Source organism: Monodelphis domestica, chromosome 5, assembly GCF_027887165.1.
Source record: "Monodelphis domestica isolate mMonDom1 chromosome 5, mMonDom1.pri, whole genome shotgun sequence".
Lineage (NCBI taxonomy): Eukaryota > Metazoa > Chordata > Mammalia > Didelphimorphia > Didelphidae > Monodelphis > Monodelphis domestica.
In genome coordinates this window covers 168,993,740-169,011,780 of record NC_077231.1, presented here as the reverse complement: position 1 = coordinate 169,011,780, position 18,041 = coordinate 168,993,740, and the positions used below count along the sequence as shown (strand labels likewise).

The following is an 18,041-nucleotide window of genomic DNA, read 5'->3' as shown; positions in this document are numbered from 1 at the left end:
ATGGCATTTTAGCCTATGCCTACCCCTGAATGACTTCAAGAAATGATGTTATATACATGCATCACCTAAAACAGGACAATTCTGATGTTGAGTTTTTTTAATTGTGACTTCCTGAGGGGAATATGTGTTTGTCAATATCTAAAGAACTGTGATTCCAGTGGTGTCATTACTTCTCCACTAATACAAAGTAGAACTCCTCTTAGACTTAGCAGTCAGTCTTCATGAGTGGCTGTGCAGTTCATTTTTAACATAAATCTACATTTGCCTATATTGCATTCCATCTTGCTAAATTTGACTCGTTGTTCTAGCTTGTCAATGCCTTCTCAAATCCTGTCATTACATCTATACCTCCCAGGACAATATCATCTGCAGATTTGGTAATCGTGCCATTTTTGCCTCCATCCCAGACATGTCATTGATAAAAATTGTCAACAGTGGAGGAATAAGGGCAGATTTCCCCAAAGCAATCCACTGACACTTCTTTCTAAGTTGAAGTCATACTATTTCTTTGGTTCTAGTCATCCAGTTCTGGATCCACTCCATGCTGCTTCTAATCCATTTATCTCCATCTTGTCCAAAAGAAGATGGAAGCGTTTGCCATGTCCTTTGCTGAAATGTACACAAATTATGTCCCCAACATTTTCCTAATCTACCAGTTTGAAAAACCTTCCAAAAACAGAAATGAACTTGGGCTGAATGAGCTGTTTTTAAGTAAAGTTATGCAGACTTTTAACTTTTAAAGTTATGCAGACCATTTTGGATTCCATCCCTTTATTAGTATCTTCTTGAATTTTTCCCAGAATCAAATCAGCTCCCTGATCTTGGTAACAAGCACCATAGACTCTAGCCTTCCCTTTTTCAAGAATCAGATTAACATTTGCCCTTCTCCAATACTATGGCATCTTAATCATTTTTTGGTTTTTCAAAAATCACTGATGATGATTCACCAGTCAAGCAACAAAAATTTATTGAGCCTTATAATGTGCTGGGCACTGTGCTAAGTGCTGGGGATACCAAATGGAAGCAGTTCTTTTAGTACCCTGGCAAGTAGTTCATCTAAGCCAAATTATTTGAACTTGTCAAGACCACCAAGTTGCTCTCTTAATTGCTTCCTTAGCGTGGACTTGTACTCCTCGATTGCCGTTTTTATTTGGACCTTTCTAGGCTAAAGGTTATACTCCCTTACTGAGAAAATAAAAAATAAAATAGGAATCGAATAGTTCTTTCTTTAGGTCATTAGTCTTGTTCAGTTCCCAATAGTACTCCTCTTTAATCTTTTCTCTAACCCAATCAAGCCTTTTCTTTTACCCTTAACATTTCACCAGTCTCAGATCATTATTAGATCCTTAAGTGAACGTCAGTCATTTGTATTCATCCTCTATTATCTGCCCCTTGTGTCTTTTGAGTCGAAGTTGAACATAAGTGCCCTCTACATTCATATCAGTCAGTTTCCTGCTTCATCGTTGAAACAGCTTTTTCTTATATCTAAAGTTTTTCTTGAGCATCTCCAATCCGTCCTGTGCTGACTTCCTTTATACAGTTTAAGTCCATGAGATCTTCATTCTTTCTCTGAATCCATTCAAATATCTTTCTCAAAATCTAGGACACATGGCAAAATGTACCCTGCTTTCCTTCTATCATGAATTTTAAAATGAAGTGGTCATCCCTGTCCCCCCAAAGTTACCGTCATTTCAACTGTAGCCTCCAGCTCCCTTTTCTATTTCCTACACATTTAGAAGGATTCAGTTATTGTTAAGGCAAATCTAGAGCTGACTAGGTGCTCTGCTTTTGGTATAGACAAAGGCCAGAAGATATCAAGAAAATTGAGGTCACTCATCACCACTCTGACAATGCTTTTCATGCCACACTTTATAATACAATTTCTAGATTCATCTGTTAACTCCTGTCCAAGTGATATGGGATATTTTTTACAAAAATATTGCTTTCTACCCCATGCTTCCCTCCTCCCTTTCCTGGATTTCCTTATGTGAGTATAACTGTAATATGCACTGCTATTCCACTAGCCCTTTTATCTAGTCTAGTCTTTGTTAATAAGTTATCTCCCTTCAGAGTCATCCTCAGGCATGAGACCCATCCTACTAAGTCATAGTGAGATAAAGGGGATTATGGATATGGAATATTATATATATAGCCAGATACAATTGGTATATTGGTTGCTTTGCTGAAATGCTTTTTTTTTCCTTTTTAATATTTGTTACAAGTAATAATGCAATTAGGAGAAAGAAAGAATATATTCAGAAACGCACACAATGTAAAAAAAAAAGCAGCAGCAGACCATTAGGAATAAGACTTTTTAAAAATAATTTTGTTTTCATCTGCTATCTCTTGTGGTCCATTTCCTTGCAATAAGATCACTAATCCTACTTGGTTAATGCCCATACTTTCTATATGGGAGGGACAGTGTGGCAAAGTAGATAGAGGCAGGAAGAACTGGGTTCCAGACTTTATTACTTGCTGACTGTGTGACCCTGGGCAAATCACTTAACTTCTCAGTGCCTCCAAATAATTCTTTTTAAAACTGTAAATTGTAGAGTAAGTATTGATCTTCCTTGTTAGAGGAAGTTTCCTTGCAAGGAGCTCCCTATAAAAATGAGGCCAATCAAAAAAGAAAACTGTGCGGACATCTGAGGCCGTGAGTCTTTTTCACTGGTTCTTTTCTTGGATTTTGTCTCCAAATTACAGAGACTCTTCCCTACTGCTATTCTTCCTGCATTGCAGTTGCTCCTTTCTGTGGTATCTTGCTTGGTAGATTAGATACAGTTTTTATTCCCATCCTCCCTTTTCAGTTCAAAGTCCTTTCATCAGATTTGCATCATATGTGTGTATACATGTACATGTGTATGTGTTACATATTTATGCATATCAATATGGGCACATACAGGCTGTTCTTGACCCCATTTGAGATTTTCATGGCAAAAATACTGGAGTAGTTTGCCATTTCCTTCTCCAGCTCATTTTACAGAGGAGGAGACTAAGCCAAACATGAGCATTAATGAAAACATTAGCTTTAGGCAAACATGAGCATTAAAGCACATGTGAGGTTAAGTGATTCATCCAGGGTCACACAGCTAGTGAGATTACATGTATATGTATGCGTGTGTACACATGGTTATACATGTATCTGAGGCAAGGTTACATATATGTACATGTGTCTGTATACATATTTGTGTATTACATATATGTACATTTTTTTAAACCTCCCTGCTATTAAAATGCACATGTCAGGTAGGGGAACTCTTCTGTTGTAATCCATTAGCACAGATCAGCTTATCAGATGAGCTGTTACTGAGGAGAAAATAATCAGAGGATGGACAATCTGACAGGGATTTCTTTCCGCTGGGAAAGGAAGGGCTGGTGGGAGATGTCAAGTTGGGGGATCCTAAGCAACCAAAGAACAATTCAACAACTTTATTAAGTGCCTACTAACCACAGTGGCAAATAAATGCAAAGTAAAATCCTGCTGATTTTAGGACAGAGAAGGCTCTAATGACTGGTGGCACCAAAAAAAGCTTGCTTGAGCTGAGTCTCAAAGGAGCCTGAAGAGTGTAGGAGCCAGAGAGGAGGAGGTTGTGCATTGGAGGCGTGGGTAACTGGCAACACTGTCCTTGGGGAACAGCAGCAAGGCAGCCAGTTAGGCTCCAATGTGGTTGGTGTGAAAGGCAGTGAGATCAAACAAGTCTGGAAAGATAGGATGGAGATCTGTCAAAGCCATGCTGAGACATTTGTATTGCACCCTGAAAGCAATAAGGTTTTCAAGGAGGGAAGAGTTACCTGGTCAGTCACTGGCTGTGGGAAGATACCTTTGGCTGCCATCTTTGGTAAGTTGGAATGGGAAGGAGATCATGGGATCAAAGATTTAGATATTCAAAGTCATTTAGTACAACTTCCTCTTTTACAGATGAAGAAACTGAGGTCCAGAGAGAGTAAGAAAGAGAATTCAAGGGAGAGGGGACACCAATTAGGAGGTTTTAAGAATAATTCAGGCAAGAACACTGGGGAATTAAAGGTGAGGAAACAAGGCAAATTTCGTCTCCAGTACTTTGCCATTTTGCCCAAGGTCTATCCAGTAGGTTAGTATTTTCCCTATTTTGTATAATGGCCTACTAATGGAACAAGATTTGGAAGGTCTTGCACTGAAACCATAAATAGCCAATATAGTGTTTTCATAAGAAAAAAAGGGAGAGAACTGTTATCCTAGGCATCTATTTTCTTTCCTTTGTTTATAAAAATTCAATGTTTTATGGATGCCCTTCATTTTTGTATTGGTCATTTCCAGATATACCATGCCTTTCCCCAATCTGCTAGTCCTTTGCAACAAAAACAGTCAGTCAACAAGCATTTATTAAACACTTAATACATGCCCAGTGCTGTGCACAAACAAGCAAAGATGAGTCTGACAGAACATGTATGTTCCATTCCAAAGTCACAGGACTCCACCTCCAAGGAAAAAGGAGAAGTGTATTTCCTCATCTGTTCTCTGGAGCCAAGAACTATTACCCAGCTCAACTTCATTTTAGCGCTCTTTTCATGCTCATTATTGTAGCTGTTGTTCACGTTGTTTTTCCTAGTTCTGCTTACTTCACTGTATTAGCCAATGAATCTTTCCATGTTTCTTCATTTTTATTAATTTCTTAGAGTACTAATACATTTCATTTCATTAATATAACCCAGTTTTTCATTCATTTCCTAATCAACAGGAACGAACCTACTTTACTTACAATTTATTGTTACCACAAAAAAGGTTGCCATGAATCTGTCAGTATAAACAAAATCTTTTTTGTCTATGGCCTCCTTGGGGTATATATGCCTAAATGTGGAAACTCTGGGTCTAAGGATATGTAATCAACAACCATATGAAAGAATGTATTAAATAACTACTAGTAAGACAAACACAAATTAAAACAACTCTGAGGTGGGGCAACTAGGTGGCTCAGTGGATAGAGTGTCAGGCCTAGAGACAGGAGGTCCTGGGTTCAAATGTGATCTCAGACACTTCCTTGTTGTGTGACCCTAGGCAAGTCACTAAATCCCAATTACCTAGTTCTAGCTGTTCTTCTGCCTTGGAATGGGTACTTAGTTTTGATTCCAAGACAGATGAGGGTTTAAAAAAAAAAAACCTCTCTGAAGTTTCACTCACACTCAGCAAATTAACAAAGATGACAAAAGATGGAAACAGTCCTTGTTGGAAGGAATGCAGAAAGGGAGTCACATTAATGGTTAATGGCAGGCTGAATTAGTCTGACTCTTCTGGAAAACAATTTGGAATTATAGGAGAAAAGCCAGAGGCTCCTTTTGACCCAGTGATTCCCTGAGAGTATCTGAGGATTTCTAAAGCAGTTTATGACACATTGTCATGAAAATCTTTCCACTATGATCTAGTGGGAGTGTTTCACTCTTTAAAATCTATTTCTCCATTAGCATAACTAATTATAGAATTTTTGAGATTGAAAGGACCGGGGGATCAACTATCCTCATTTTATAAATGAGGAAGCCCAGGTCTGGAAAGGATAAAATGGCTAGTTGGTGACTGAGCTGGGACTAGAACTCAGGGGTCTTGATTTCTCTTCCAGTGTCCTTTCTCCTCCATCACCCTGGTCTCCTGCAGAAGTAACCTAACCTCCACTTACAGATTCTTCTTATAAGCTGTAATCTCTCTATAAGTGTTTCTACAAAGATATTTTAAAATATAATTTTCCTGTCACTTGGTCAGTTCACTCAGATTTCCGTAACACCTACAATTTCGTATGTTTTGACTATTTCTATGCATCCAATAGAATGGAAGCTCCTTGAGGGCAGAGACTGTTGTGTTTTTGTTTTTGTCTTTGTATTTCCCAGGACCTAGCCCAGTGCCTGGCACATAGTAGGCACTTAATAAATGTTTGTTGGATTGAAATGAATTGAATTGTGATTTTTTTTCCCCAATTAGGCAAACACTCCTTGCCTATTTGTAAGATTTCTCTCTTGCTTTTAGATTTGCCTTGGGCCTTTTCAGAACAGATTTGATAATTCCAGGTTTCTAAAAGAAGTTCCCAAGATAGTTCATTTTTTTATTCAGTGCTTCTCTACAATGTCCACTATACCAGAAAAATTAATGGGAGAAGATTAAAAAGATAGTAAAAAAGTCTGAGAAGCTTGACAATCAAGTCTTAAAACCATAGTGGGAAGCTACTATTTAATTTGGGATTTCCAAGTTTGGGGGAACAATTCAAAACACAGGTACCAATCTGGTCATTAGAACATGTAATCCATAACCTGTCACCCTTCCTACAAAAGGGACATAATTCAAAATCAAAGAAATTCAATCAAATAGCAAATACAATCACAATACCTGCCCACACACACACCTGAAATACACTCTCTCACAGGCTGAAAACAAGTGTAGCCAATGAACCTGCAAGAAGGAAGAAGGGACGCACATCAAGAACCTATGAATTCCAGGCAACTCACACTCCTGGCAATGTCCACTCATGATGCCATCATCATACTATTCTGTTTGGCATTAAATCTCTGCTCTTCATCACATCATGCCCACTCAGTAGCTATTGGGCACTGGTCTGCCACGTGCTGAGCTGCTCTCAGCTACAGTCTATTAGGCCATCTATAATGAATTCTAGTTCTCTCCTTAGAGGGCCAATTGCTGGTATGCCTCCCTAACAGGGACAGACACTCATAGCGCATGGTTGAGGCCAAGAACATTTCACCTAGCCAAGGAGCTAATGGAGTCCCAGTCTGTGTCAGTTCTTTTTACTCTCTGTCCCTGGTTTTGATTCAGGTCTTAGTTATTTACTCTCATCTCATTGATAGGCAAGGAAAGGAAGAGAGAACATTCCTTGTAACTCCCTTTAAATGTCTCCTTGTGAGCCTGTTTCCCCAAAACCTATTTGTGGATCTACCACAAAAATAAATAAAGCACAGGAGTTATGCAGAGATTGATGTAACAAGACCCACCTTGACCCAAAATCCACTCAGATTGGCATTCAAATGAAATTAGGAACAAGAAAAAGACACTAGATGAGACAGACAGGGTCCACATACCTAACTTTATGGAGTCTGTCTGCCAGCAACAAAACCATTTATCTTTGTTATGCTCCCTTCCTAATGGCCCAAACCCTCCTGCTCAACTTCTTACATGTTTATTTTGTTATAAAAAGTGCATGGCTTTCTAAGACTTCATTGAATAGCAAAAACCACAAAAACAATTATTCTGGAAGCCTTTGCTTCCTTTGCACCTTTAGCAAATACAGCAGGATCATTGAAAAACAGGATTAGAGTCATCCTAAAAGAGCTTCTTCACTTCCTCTCCACCCACCTATCTTCCTTAATTTCTTTCTTTTCTTCTTTTCTTCCTTCCTCCCTCTCTCCCTTCTTTCCTTCCTTCCCTTCTTTCCCTCATTCCTTCTTTTCCTTCCTTCTCTCCTTTCCTTCCTTCCTTCTTTCCTTCCTTCCTTTCTTTACTTCTTTCTTACTTCTTTCTCTCTCCCTTTCTTTCTTCCTTTCTTTCCTTTTCTGTTTTTTCTTCCTTTTTTTCTTTCATTCTCTTTCTGTATAAGTATGGGTTAGTATTAGAGTTTTTTTACCCCAAAGCAGAGAATTGGTCAAGGCCCAAGGACAGGAAAATTTACTCTATGGCAAAAATTAAAAGGATGCTAATAGAAGGTCTGGTGGTGAACTAGTCATAGCTTTAGAGGTACCCTCCCCACCCTGCCCAGAGTTGAGCTTGCAGAAAGGGAGAAAGGGGCAAAGACGATAACAATGCTGGATGGTCAGCCTTCCTAGCTTCCGCTTTCCAGACCCTGGGAATTCATCCTTTTGAATGGTTTGAACTTCTCAAACTTTCATCTCAATTAGGAGGACCAGGTTAAATAATATGAAAATGAAAAGATTACAAATTCTCCAATAAAAGAGAAGATAGCTATCCCAAGAGAGTTAACTGTTCCCTAAATTCAAAAGGAAAAACAACAATAACAAAAAGCTATTAGACTCGTCAATTCAAAAGTGGTCTTTCCAAAAATGTTTGGCTGTAATGAGATTGCACATTAGGAGGAGAAGTTGGTAGGGTGGGGAAGCTGGGAAGCCAGTAAGAGAGAGCACTGACTTTGGATTCAGAGGCTGGAATCCTAGTTCTGCCACTTACTATGTGACCTTAAGGCACTTTCCTTCCTTAAGCCTCAGCCTCATCCTTTTATGTTGTTTTTGTTCATCTTTCTTTTTGAAGAGTATCAATGACATCATAAGGTGATGACTTGCTCATGTATCAGATTTAAGTGAGGCAAAGATGTACAAAGTCATCAGCCTCATTCTCTCTTCCGGTCATCTAAGTTCAATGGCAGGACAAAATTCAAGACTACTGGCAATGGCCTGGGATGCAGTGGATGACCTTAGAGCCTGATCAAACTCTAAGCACTCCATAGCACCTGCTTCAGCCACCTTCATGGCTATTGGGAAAAAAATTGTTCTCATCCACCCACTCTGTTGGGGAATGTCTTCACATGCCTGAGGTTTGCATCTTCTTGGTTACCTGGTTTAGCCCATTTGCTGAGATGGTTTTACCAGGATATAGTTGGAGTCACAAATGAGAGTTAGGTGAGAGGTGGATAGCAAAGGTAGATAAACAGCCCTGAAAAGAGCGTGGCAAGCCCTCACACCAGAAATATCAGTCCTCCCTGAATACTCAATACATCCATCCCTTTATGTAAGATGAAGGGAGAGGAGACAATTCAGAAATTGCTAGAAATTCTTCCTGGGCCAAGGATCTGGATTTCTTAGTAGCATTTCAATAAAATCTTCCCTGGGAACAAGGAGCAGAATGTGGGGACATTCCTTTTTCTTTTTCAATTACATGTAGAAATAATTTTTAACAATTGTTTCCTGATGTTTTGTGATTCAGATTCTCTCTCTCCCTCCCTCGCACTCCTAAGGTGGTAAATAGTCTGGTATGTTATTCCAGTGCTTTTATGCAATACATATTTCCATATTCCTCATGCCAAGAACAAAAGACACATATCACATATAAAATAAAATAAAAATTCATGAAGGAAATAAAGTGAAAGATGGCATGCTTTGATCTGCAATCAGACTCCAACAGTTCATTCTTTGGCTATAGATAGCATTTTTTTTTTTATCATATCCCTCGGGATTATCTTGGAACGTTGTTGTGCTGATAATAGTTTAGTCCTTCGCAGTTGATCATCATACAATATTTCTGTTACTGTACACGTTGTTCCCTGGTTCTGCTCGCTTTCACTTTGTCCCAACTCATCCTTTTCATCATTTCTTATGGCACAATAGTATTTAATTATAACCATATACCACAACTTGTTCAGCCATTCCCAGTTGATGAATCATCCCTCCAGTTATCAATTATTTGCCAATACAAAATGAACTGCAAAATTATTTTTGTATAAGTAGGTCTTTCCCCCTCTCTCTGATCTCTCTGTGATACAGACCCAGTTGGTATTGGTGGGTCAAAGGGTATGCATAGTTTTATGGCCCTTTGAGTCTGGTTCCATATTGCTCTCCAGAATAGGTGTATCAGTTTACAATTGGAGAATGACTTGTATTCTTATAAATTTGACTCAGTTCTCTGTATATTTGACCAATGAGACCTTTGTCAGAGCTACTTGCTATAAAAGCTTTTCTCCCGATTTGTTGTTTCCCTTCTAACCTTGGTTGCATTCGTTTTCTTTGAACAAAAACCTTTTTATTTAATGTAATCAAAATCATCCATTTCATTTTTTATAATGTTCTCTATGTCTTGTTTGGCTATAAATTCCTCCTTTACCCATAAGTCTGTCAAGTAAATTTTTCCATGTTCTGTGGGAACATTTCAAACAGGGCAAGGCAGGGAAGTAATTCTCTTCCTAGGAATGCTTCTGTACCTCCTTTCTCTATGCCTGGAGATTTTTCCTGCCTTGGAAGTTTTGCCCTCTCAACCTGTTTAAACTTTACCAGGAGAATGAGGGTAGAGGTTCAAGGATAATGAGCTTGGGGTCTGGGTGTACATAGAAGGATAAAGTGGGTCCCTCCCTCCCTCCCTGCCTGCCTGCCAGTCCTGAGTCATGAAACCATAAGCAAAGTTCAGGAAGGGCTGATGCCTCTGTACCACTGAGGAAGATAAATTTCAATAACCTTACAGAAGGAGGGCTGGCCTACAACTCAGGAGAATTAGTCTCCAGTCCCTGTTTCCTCTTCTGTTTGCTTAATTAGGGCAGCTAGGTGCCCCTGTGGATAGAGGCCCAGCCTGGAGTCGGGAAGACTCATCTTCCTGAGTTCAAATCTGGTCTCAGACACTTAATAACTGTGACCCTGGGCAAGTCACTGTTTACCTCATTTGTTTCCTCATCCATAAAATGAGCTGGAGAAAGAAGTGGCAAACCACTCACTCCAGTATCTTTGTCAAGAAAACCTCAAATGGGGCCAGGAAGAGTTAGGTGTGCCTGAACCACAACAAAAACATATATAATTAGGGGATTAGACAAGATGGTGTCTAAGGTCCCTTTCAGCTCTAATAGTCTCTAAGTCGATGAAATTTAGATTCCCTTTTGCTTTTCAATCAGCTTGCCTAGAGTACAAAAATCCCTAGCTACAATTTTCAAATCCAATAAATGGATCACAGGGAAGGACTTAATTCAGCATAAATAGGACAGGCCTAAAAGCACTGGTCAGTCAAAGGAAGAGGATCTGACCATGAGATAGCAAAGCTATATCAAAACTCAAGAGACCATGATATTGGTTTGCATAATTAGGATACAGAATGTAGGAATCATGAAGTCTTCTCCCCATTATAATTAATTCTAATCTTGTTATTCCCTCTTTTCTTTTTTTAATCAGTTCAGTAATATTTTTCCCTGTTATATGTAGCAACAATTTTTTAACATTCAATTTCTAGCATCTTCAGTTCCAAATTCTCTCCCTCCCTTCCTTCTCTCCTCCCTCCCTAAGACAGTAAGCAATTTTATATAGGTGCTATCGTGCTAAACATATTTCTACTTGTCATGTTTTGGAAGAAGACATATCACAAAATAAACAAAAAACCTCAGAAAAATATAAGATGAAAACGGTCATTTTCTATTCAGACTCCATCAGCTCCTTCTCTGACATTTTTCATCCTATGTCCTTTGGATTCTTGATGACTATGTCTATATAATCATTGTATTACTGATATTATCTATGTCCTTCACAGTTGATCATGGTATAGTATTGTTATTAATATATACAATGTTCGCCTAGTTCTGCTCACTTCATTTTGCATCAATTCATACCATTCTTTTCGAGAGGCAAAATAACTCGAATTTAAGACTTTTCCTGGGTTATTCAGCCCTGGAAACAGACTTAAAAGTTCATTTATGAAATCTTTTTTTTTTATGAAATCTTTTAAAATGTAAAATATGACTACACTGAGGTCATTCTGCGACTATTTTTTTTTGTTTTCACTGAGAAGAAATTTTTTTAAATGGGCTTAAATTCTGTCATGATGGATTCAAGTTAGATATAAAGAAGCCTTCCTAGCTAAACACTGACTTGGCTTACAGAATTCTGATCACTGTAGCATTTCCTTCCTTGGGGGGCTTTAAAAATGGCTTGAAATTCACAACTGTCTGGATTGGTTTAAGCATAGTACTACTTACCGAGCTATAATTAGTCCCTCTGAGAAATTTTCCATCTGTCACTGTTCACTAGTGAAAGTTGTTTTGAATAAGCTCAACATTGAGTTTAGTACTTAAACTCTACTAAAAAAATCTTGGGTTTATAATAGACTCATGGAAACAACCTTAGAGCTTAACAAAATCTTGGAGGTTTTTCTAGTTCAACCCCCTCAAATCAGAGATGAGGAAAAGTCTCAGAAAGACTAAAAGGTTTGCTGAAGATCCTACAGCTAATTAAATTAGTAACTGAATTAGAACTAAAACATAGGTCTGTTGTTTGTTAAGATGTTTTTCACTCTTCAGGATTCCATTTGGGGTTTTCTTGGCAAAGATGCTGGAGTGGTGTGCCATTTCCTTCTCTGGCACATTTTACAGATGAGGAAACTGAAGCAAATAGGGTTAAGTGATTTGCCCTGGGTCGTACAGCTAGTGTCTGAGGCTAGATTTGAACTTCTGACTCCAAGCCTGGAGTTCTAGCCACTGTGCCACCTAGCTGCCCCAAGAATTCTGGAGCCTGTGTCTCCTGTCTCCTAATTTGGTATTCTTGCTCACTTATTTCTTTTTAACATTTTCTTCCTGATAAGTACACAACCAAGAATTCAGATGAGCTACAATCAATCAGTCAACAAGCATTTATGAGTGTAAATTCCTCAAGAATAGGCTTTTTCATTTTTGTCTTTGAATCTCCGGCTCCTACTCTATATTCAGTCAGGGAGACCACATAAATCAAGTCACATATACATTCCACCTTACACTCATCAGATGGGTAAAGATGACAAAAAAGAAAAATGAAAACTGTTATGGAGGGGGCCTGGTGGAAAGATAGATACACTAATTCACCATTAACAAAACTGTGACTTGGTCCAACCATTCTGTAAAGCAATTTAGAACTATACCCAAAAGTCATTACACTTCACATTGTTTGACTCAGTGATACTACTATTAGGCATATAACCTCAAAGAAAAAGGAAGGAGGGAAGGAAGGAAGGAAGGAAGGAAGGAAGGAAGGAAGGAAGGAAGGAAGGAAGGAAGGAAGGAACGAACGAACGAACGAACGAACGAACGAACGAACGAACGAACGAACGTAGGAAAGAAGGAACAAAGGAAGGAATTGGTACCCTCTCTGTTCCTGATATCCTTCCCTCCCCCTGTGATTGGAGAGCAAAGACCTTTCTTTCCAGAGTCTCTATTTAAGGAAGGAACCAAGTCAACCATCTTTTCATTTTCCATCAAAATGCTCTAGCCTGGTATCTTCTCTACCCCTCATTCCTTTTCTGCTTCTTTTTTGTATATTATCTTCCCCTATTAGATTGTAAGTTCTTTGAGTGCAGGGACTGTCTTTTGTCTTTCTTTGTACCCTTAGTTCTTTGCACAGTATCTGGCACATAGTATTTAATAAATGTTTATTACCTAATTGACTAATGGAATAGCATTGCTCTATAAAAACTGATTAAAGGTACCGATTAAGAGAAAACCAGGAAAATTTTAATGAACTGATATCTTAATGAAATAAGCAAAAGCAGAAAAAAAATTTATACAATGTCTACAATATTGGAAAGGAAAATGCCTTTAAAAAAACTTATCTCAAAAAAACAATCTCAATTCCAAAAGACTGATAATGAACCATGCTTACCATTTCTTGGCAGCCAGGTGATAGACTGAGAGCTATCTCTTCAAACATGACCAGTAGGATTTTTACTAGTAGGAAGGGAGGACAGTGACAATAATGGTGGGGAGCAGGGGGAGAAGAAATTAAAAGAAAAAATCAGTATCAAAACATTTTTAAGATATACAGAGGAGTGCAGAAGGAAGTTCAGAAAAGGATGTAAGCAAACAGGGCTGTGTCAAAACTATTATATAAAACTTATTAGTTATTTTTAAACTAGTTATACAAATACAGATACATAGCTTCTTTTTTTTTTTTAAAGCATGCAAGATAAATACAAAGTAAAGATAGATGGGGAAGGTACCAGCACTTAGAGAGGAGAGATCAAGAAAGATCCCATATGGAAAATATTGCTAAAGCAGTTTTTAAAGAAACAAAAAATCCTAAGAGGCAGAAACAAGGTATGGGGGACAGCTAGTGCAAAAACAGAGATGGGAGTGGAAGTATCAAGTATCATGTGGATGAACTGCTAGAAGACCAATATTCCAAACTCATCGCTTCCTATTTATTTTCCTACCTCTTACTATTCCCTTTATTCTTGAGATTATTTGCATCTATTATTATCTGTATGGTAGAAATACTATAAAAACTTCAAATTATTACAAATATAAGCACAATATTTAGGTTGGGGCTGCCTTACTGTATGAAGTCAAGTCTAATCTGCTCTCTTTCAACATAGTATTCTTCAAGACAATTCTCTAAGCAGAGACTGATCTTCAGCTGTTAGCCAACATATTCTAGTCACAGCAGAAAAGAATCTATGTCTTCCATCATCCCAACTGGGCTGATGCAATGATATTTGAAACTACTCCCACAAGCCACTTGGAAGCGCCTCCTGAGGCAGGACCCAAGAGCCTATCTATCTATGGTGCTGTATTTCTTTTTTCTCCTTTTTGTCCATGGTATATTATTTGGGATTTGAGAAAAATCAAACCAAAATCAAAACCCACCAACGACAGAACAGATAACCAGTTCTGTTCACTTTGAAACATTTGGCATATACACACAAAGCTCCACTAGATGGCAGATGAACACTTCTAATTAGCTTCCAAAGAACCTAGTTTTGCTGGACTGCGTCTCTTCATGGAATCAGGGATCATTGGGACAGCCTTAAAATCTGGAGCAATGGCTGCCTTAACATGTTGTGGTAGGGCATTTCAGATACAGCTGCTTGGTTTTGTTTGTTTTTTTAAGTGTAAGAAATACAGATTTCCTGGGACAAACACAACACCATACAATGGGGAAAAATTATATCATCTGATGTTCTTTCTTTTAGTTCTAATCATTTACAAATACCAAAATGTTTAGTGTCAATAAATGAGTTGGTGTAAATACTGTGTAATTTTTGAGAAACTGAAAGTCAGTTGCAGAGTGCTTTGGTGTGGTGTCAGGAAGATCTAAATTCCAATTTGGCTTCAGACACTTGCTAACTCTGTGACCCTGGGCAAGTCACCCGATTGCTGCCTGCTTCAGTTTCCTTAGCTGTAAAATGGGGATAATAATGCCACCTGCCACCCTTGGTTGTTGTGAGGAACCCATGAGATCATTTTTATAGGGTATTTATTTAGCATAGTGCCTGGCACACGGTAAGCACTTAAATGTTTATTTCCTTCTCCCTCTACATTCACATTTAATATATATATATATATATGTATATATATATATATATATATATATATATATATATATAGTGGATAGAGTCCTGGATTTGGAATCAAAGAACAAGGCTTCTTTCCCACTCTGTCACTATCTATTGTTAGTCAGTCAATAAGCATTTATTAAATGTCTACTATGTGTCGGGCACTGTGCTAAGCTAGGGAAGAAAAGAAAGGCAAAAGATAGTTCCTACCCTCAAGGAGCTCAAAATCCAGTGGGGGAAGACAACACATACAAAGGACTATGGACAAGTCACTTAATCTTCCTGTTCTTCAATTTCCTCATCCTCATCAGCAAGTAGACTCAAATAGCCCTTCACAAAAATTCCCCTCTTCTGGGGCCATGTGGTTGAGAACATATTCAATTGCCACGTTCCTGTGCTACTCAGAATCTGGGAACGCCCTCCACCCCTAGCTGCCAAGAACCAAGAAACTACCATTTGGGAATGAGGTGCTAATGCTCATTTGATCCCTGGGAGCATCTCCAAACCTGTAGCCCTGGCCCATCCCACCAGTGACTAATAATGCTCACTCTTGGGTTTCCAGCCTGTACTCAGAAAAGGGAAAAAGGAGAAATGGGGCAAAAAGGACATGACTGGAACTGACTCCGTTTTAAAGGCCAGCACAAAGGGGTGCCCTTACTCATAGAAGTCTTAACCTGATCAGTTTAACAGTATTAGATATGATCAGAGACTCAAGGAAAGGTTCATCACTCTGAAAGCTCATCAAAGTGAACAGGGGAACTCCCTTAATCAACCTCCTACACATGTATTATCTTTTTATTCTCACAACAACCTTATGGGGTACTTTTTTAAAAAAGTATTGGGGGGGGGGTGCAGCTGGGTGACTTAGTAAATAGAGAGCCAGGCTCAGAGATGGGAAGTCCTGGGTTCAAATCTGACCTAAGACACTTCCTAGCTGTGTGACCCTGGGCAAGTCACTTGACCCCCATTGCCTAGCCCTTGCCACTCTTTTGCCTTAGAACCAACACAGTATTGGTTCTAAGGCAGAAGGTAAGGGTTTTTTTTTTTTTTAATAGTTTGGGGAGGTAGGTGGGGCAGATACAGTGGACAGAGCACAAAGCCTGGAATCAGGAACACCTGGGTTCATATCTGGCCTCCATCACTTCCTATCTGTGTGACCCTGGGCAAGTCACTTAACTCAATTACCCAGTCCTTACTGATTTTCTGCTTTGGAATACACAGGGTAAAAGTTAAAACAACAAAAGGTGTGGTCCATTTAGGATATCAGATTTTTAGGGTTTGGGGCCCTAAACATGACCTATTTGGACCTGTCCCTGTGTATGTAATGCAGAGATACTTTTGAAGAGCTTAGGCTAAGGATATTATTTGCCAGAAACAGAGGAAACTTAAATGGTTTCCTAATTAAAGGCATGTGTGTGTCACAAGTGGTTGGATTTGAGGTCAGAAATATCTGCGCTTGAATGCTACCTCACTCACTAGATGTGTGACCCTGGACAATTTACAACTCCCTTGGGTCTGTTTCCTCATCTATAAAATAAGGATAACAGTAGCACTTAGGCAACATATGTAACACACTTAACAAACCATAAAGCTCTATATCAGTGATGGTGAACCTTTTAGAGATGGAGTTTGGGAACCTTGCCCCCACCCTAAGTGCTGTGCCCCACCCCCACCCCCACTGATCATGTGTCCTGCCCCCCATTACCCTACACAGGGGAGGGAGGAAGCACTCCCATTGGACAATTGGGCAGAGGGGCAGGTGAAAGGAAAATGTCCTCAATGTGTGTAGAGAGGGAGAGGGGTATGGCCCAAGCACTCTGCTTCCTTCCAGCTCTGCCACCTTTGAGCTGCCCACCTTACCCTCTGCGTGCTCCTATTGGACTGCTGAACAAAGAGGAGAGGGGATATTGAAAAAATTTCATGAGGCTGGGGGGGGGGGCCAGCAGAAAGCAGCTCTACCCAAGTCTCTCTGCCTTTCTAGTAACAAACTGGGGGGGGGGGGGCAATGCACTCTGTGTCTGCCATCTTTGGCACTTGTGCCATAGGTTCACCATCACTGCTCTATATAAATGCTAGGCATTACTACTAATTTTGAACTGGCCTAATGGCCAGTTTTTTTTTATTATAAAAGTTTTTTAAATGTGTTTTATTATAATAACTGTACCCACAGTGTTATGATTCCAATTTCAGCTAGCTCTCAGAGAAGTCTTACATTCATCCTTCTGGAGGCACTTTATTCAATGCCTCAAGCATTTCTCTGCTGGTGACCACTCAGCTGTGATTATAGAACAGACTTACTGCCTCTAAGGTGGCCTGTTCAAACAGATAGTGATCTAATGACCACAGGGCATCCAAAACCCAGCTGTACCCACTGAAATCCTGATGGACTGGCTTCAGAATTTTAGCAATGTAACTGAAGTAGAAGTCTTTCTTCTTCCCAGACACTATCCTCACATATCTATGTAACAGATTCTGTTTCTGACAACTGTAGTCAAGAAGAGTAAAAAGAAAAGGGTGAGGGAGGGGGAAACACAGAAAGCAATGCCTGAGATAAAAATGAGCTTGTGCCCCCCACTCACTTAAAACAAAACCTGGAGTCAGAAGGTAGGAGTAAAAAAGGCAGTTGTTTATTCCTTTCATGAAAGGGAGCACTTCAGTGACAGGCTAAGAAGTGTCCATTGACTAGGCAGCAAGCAGGCAATATATAGGTCCCCAACACAGGGCGTTTTGTTTTGCTGGGGGTGGGGGTGGGGGGATTCAGCCTGTTGTCTCTAATGCTTAGCACACTTCCTTGCATGTGGCAGTTGTGTAAAAAATGCTTGAAAGCAAGACAAAGCTCTCACTCACTAGCCAGTGACCCAGGGCAAACTGCATGAGCCCTGTGAGGTGAGGAGGCTCCTATGACCTCTAAGGTCAGTCTCCAGCAGGTCAAACACCTTAAAATTCTCTGGGTGTCACAAGGGCTGCAAATCCCCCAGGGCAAGGTCTGGAACATCCAAGGCTCTGGGTTGAGCCCCAGAAAATAATAAAGTTAACTCAACCTGTGCCACCCCGGGGCACAGCAGCAGCC

General features: G+C 39.5%; 1 long non-coding RNA gene across 2 annotated transcripts in view; it reads right to left on the bottom strand.

Moving 5' to 3' along the window:
* Nucleotides 1-18,041, bottom strand: part of LOC107650120 (uncharacterized) — a 30,824-nt gene that overhangs the window by 1,816 nt on the left and 10,967 nt on the right. The window contains exon 4 of one of the 2 annotated variants that reach the window (XR_008912238.1): nt 13,300-13,364. The exons of the other annotated variant lie outside the window; for it this stretch is intronic. This is a non-coding gene — a long non-coding RNA (uncharacterized LOC107650120). The remainder of the gene's footprint in view (nt 1-13,299; nt 13,365-18,041) is intronic. 2 annotated transcript variants of the gene reach the window in all.